The sequence below is a fragment of the Octodon degus genome, unplaced genomic scaffold, assembly GCF_000260255.1.
Source record: "Octodon degus isolate 3935 unplaced genomic scaffold, OctDeg1.0 scaffold00068, whole genome shotgun sequence".
In the NCBI taxonomy this organism is placed as follows: domain Eukaryota; kingdom Metazoa; phylum Chordata; class Mammalia; order Rodentia; family Octodontidae; genus Octodon; species Octodon degus.
In genome coordinates, this window is record NW_004524644.1 from 7,544,509 (window position 1) to 7,549,029 (window position 4,521).

General features: G+C 41.0%; 1 pseudogene; it reads right to left on the minus strand.

Annotated features, from left to right (window-relative positions):
* Positions 1-3,365: 3,365 nt before the first annotated feature.
* The window catches only part of LOC101572163, a 9,628-nt pseudogene continuing 8,472 nt past the window's right edge, over positions 3,366-4,521 (minus strand).

The following is a 4,521-nucleotide window of genomic DNA, read 5'->3' on the forward strand; positions in this document are numbered from 1 at the left end:
CATGAATTCATTAATTATATATATAATATATATAATATCAAAATATTCAGTCTAATTTTTCACTGATGAGAATAATTATGTAAAGATAGAATTACAGTGTGATATATGTGGCATTATGTACTACAAACATGTACTAATAGAAGCAATGAATTGACAGAGCTCAAAATAAAGTAAAATAAAATAAATAAAAATCATTCCCTAAGCATAAAGAAGAAAAGAAGGAAAGAGTTTTGGTTTAGTTTCTAAAGGCAAAATACAAAGGATAAACAAAACCCTTAAAGAGATGGTTTCAACTCCATTGTGATGCCTTCATTCTCTCTGTGTGTGTGTGTGTGTGTGTGTGTGTGTGTGTGTGTGTGTGTGTGTGTGATGCTATCAAGTTTAGCAGCTCCTCAGTGGTCCACGAATCTTAAGTGTAAAGAAAGTGCAGAGCCTTGCCCAGGCTATCACTTTATCACTTGAGGAGTTGCTAAAAACAAGACATGAGGAAGACACTGAATCATCTCATCTACAGCCCTTTCTTTGAGGATATAGATCATTGGTGAGTTTTTCCAGACAACATCCTTTCAGATTCCCAAAGTCTGCATTCACTTCTTTTCCATTAAAGGAAAATCATGCATTTTCTTTTGGGAATTTTCCCCTATTTTAGTCATTTTCCTGTCGCTGAGAAAAAATACCCAACACCCATAATGTGAAGGAAGAGAGGCTTATTTGGCTCACATTTCCAAGTGGGTTCAGTCCAGACTGCCTGGCTTCAAAGCAGAAATGACACCGCATGACAATGAGGAAGCAGAGAGAAAAAGGACAACCCTGGGACAAGAATACACCCTTTAAGTCATGTCCTTAATCAGCCACCTCCTAACAGTCCCCTAGGCTACTCCATGACCCAGCCTCTATGCATGCCTATAAGACTTTTGGGAGACATTTTAGACATTTTGGATGTAAAATATTACAGCCCTTAGGCTGGGGAGATAGCTCGGTGGTCTAAGCACCTGCCTGGCAAGTATAAGGACCTGGGTTTGGTCCTGGGTACACAGGCTATGCCAGCCCCAGAGCCCCTGGTGTGCTCTGCTGGCCACCAACACTGGTCGTGGTGGTATAATCCTGTAATCCCAGTGCTTGGCAAGCTGAGACAGGAGAATCACTACAAGTCCAAACTGTGCAGAGGCCCTGTACCAAATAAATAAAAATTTACAAAAAAATTACATAAATAAACTATTTAACCAGAGATGCCCTCCAGGCATCTTCAGATGGGGGGGGGTACCTATTTAACCCTTACTAGCTGGTTTTGGTGGTTAAATTTTCCAGTTCCAGAAAATAACAATAATCAAATGGTTAAGAGATCTGTGTGGCCAGGGTGATTCATCCAGCCACAAGCACACTATGTGACTGAGATTAAGCACAGCAGGCTTATTGCTTTACTCATTATGGCAAGGAAAGTAGCCTATCCTGGTCCTGAGAAGATGATGTGAGGCCTGATATTTTTGTGCTAGTTTTGCAAATATGCTAGGGAGAAGTAGTTTGAGAAGAAAGAAATATGGAGCTATTGCTGATAATTTTCACCTCTGTAGCCATGTAGGCAAGATCAAAAGTTTAAATCCAGCCTAGGCTATTTAGTAACATCATGAAACCTTACCCCAAAGTAGCAAACAAAAAAGGCCCAGGTTTGTAGCTCAGTGCAGAGGCCCTGGGTTGAACCTCTAGCATTGCATCTATCTTCTAAAAAAATGAAAAATCTTTGTAAGATGAAGGCAGGTGCGAAGATGACTCATAATTTAATTTCATGTTAAAGATCAGTGTAAGGACTAGAATCTTGATTGTTAGCTTAAATTTACTAATATTTGCCTCTATAAAATGTTCTGGCCTTCAATTATCTAAGACTGCAAAGGAGACTGTTGGATGCACCAAGGGTCTCAGCAGGGAATCATGGCAATTATTAGGGTTTGTTATAATTTACTTATTTATGTACCTTTGCTAAATGGAGAACATATATGTGTCACTCCAAAATGATGTAAAGATTATGGTATAAAAATACTTTTAATATGAGGAGAGCAACAGTAGATCAAGAGACAAAAGATAAGTAATAAATTTAGATAGTGAATGCCTTTATAATATAAAGGAAAAATTCTTTGTAAACTACGTAGATTTTTGCATCCTTTGTTATGACACCATATTTTAGTTTAAATTAATAGAAAATGTTTCAGAATTTTTTCTGTTTTCTCTAAAAGATCTTGATAACTTTCTGCTCTGCTTTTTGTCAGTTTCTGCCTATGTGGAGTCTGTCTCCTGGCCAAAGACATAGGGGAGGCCTCTCCAGTCCAGCTACAGGCAACTACACGAACTGCCTGACCGTTGCACAAGCAAAGAGGCCCTCCTCACATCATGCTGGACACAGTCAGGGTTCTGTGTCCCTGAAGGGAGCCAAGATGAGGCTCCACCTTCTCAGGCCCCAGTGCTCCTACAGGCATCTCCAGCCTGGCGAGCCGGCCTCCTCACCAAGGCCCCTGGCTGTGGACGACCTCTGCTGAGTCTGCATCATCTTGTGAGTGGGGAAAACCAAGATGTTTTCTCCAATTTGACTCAAGAGTCAGTACTTTTCCTCCCTCAGCTCTATTCTCTTTTTCTCCCCAGGGCCCTGGATTTCATAGAGGAATAGTATCTTTTTGGCATACACTCACTCAGCAGTGAGATGATCTTTGAAAGTGAGTTTTGTGACCCTTCCCTGGAGCCTTGCCATGGTAGACAAGCAAAACTGAAGAGTCAGCCACACTTTCTCCTGCTTCACATCTTCCTATTCTTGCAATCGATGAAGGCTTAATTCCTGCTTTCCATTGGGTCTGCTTTCTTAATTAGTTGCTGCAACACTGGGCAGAGCAGCTCTGCTCAGCTCAGCTCGGCTCCTTATACTCAACTCCTTCAAATGTCCAAACCATCAGGATATAAAACTGGAGTAGACTCAGATGGTGAGTTTGATCATTCACTTCACTTTTCTTACCATCATTTCAGATCTCTGGAATATCAATGCTCACCTGGACTCCTGTAATTGTAGTCCTATGTTCACTCTGTTCCTACTGATATTTCAGTATGTATAGTAACAAAACAATAGGCTGATTCTGTGAAGGTACATCATATCATATTACTTCTTTTGCAACATTCTGTAATGACTCCCCAGTTCCCTAAAAGTTTTTTTTTTTTTTCAGGTTAACCAACTTTAATGGAATCAAATGCTAATACAATATAATTTTATATACATTCATAAACACACACATGCACATGCACACACAAACCATACATTGCAACCTTAATAGGAATTATAGGAAGAAAAAGGAAGATGATTCATGTGGAGATTCTCCAGTAGAAGTAGATTAGTATTTAGGTCTTTTCACTTCAACCCCATCAGCTTCCATCCTCTTCCTCTTCTCCATAATTGCACTGATCTTCTTCCACTGACCATCAAGTTCTGACTTGTCACTGGTTTCCTTAAAGTGCCTTGTTTTTCATCCCTCAGACATCTCGATGCCGTACTGGAATGCGGCCTTGGGTAGAGCCCCCTTGTTGTTCATACACTCACTGCACTCCTCCTGGGTATCGGAGTCCAGACGGCCTAAGGGACCCTTCTTGTTACCCTGGTCCATTTGCCACAATCCACTTCCTCATCACTCTCCACAGCCATGTCATCCATCGTGGCTGGATAGCACCCTGCATAACTATTGGACATGCCAAAGAAACCACCCAGCTGCTTTTTGTCTTCTGGCTTCTTCAGTGATTCAGTGCCCTCCCAGCCAGCAAACCCAGAAAACTTTTCAAAGATGGACTTGATCAATTCCTTGGCAGATCCAGACACTTTGTCAACATTGATGAGCTCATCATCCACTTTTGGCTTCTCAAAGTAACTGTGCCTCTTCTTTCCTCCTCTTTCTCAGTCCTGCTCCTGCTCCCGCTCCCGGTCTCTTTCCCATTTTCCTTCCTGGTCTCTGTCTCTCTCTGGATCACACTCGCGTTCTCGGTATCCCTCCCACTCCTTGTCCCAAAGTATCTTGGTGGTGGACGGAACATAATCTCCAATGTCTTCAAAACTGTTCATGTCAACTTCAGGAGGTTTCTATCCTTCCAGCATCCCTTTATTATTTTTGAGCTTCTTGTTTCGGGTACCGTGCATTAGGTATGAAAGGGTGTGAGTAAGCCTGCTATCACAATGCCATTTGTGGTCAGTGTGGTCTGGGCCTCCATGATAGGACAATCAGCCTTGCTTCAGATAAAAGTAGTGGGGTTGGCATACTCATCATCCAGATCTACTACATAGGCTGTTTGACCTGGCAGGAACAGCTCATTCCTCTCATACGCTTTGTTCTTCTTCTTATTATTATTTATTTTTATCCATAAGCAATAATTTATTATGCTCTTTATTTTTTTTCAAAATTTTAATGATAAACAGATAGCAATGAGACAGTTTCAAATCAAATCGGAAGTACAGTTTCAATAAATAACACACTGCATATATTCTTCTTAGTGGTTAATTGC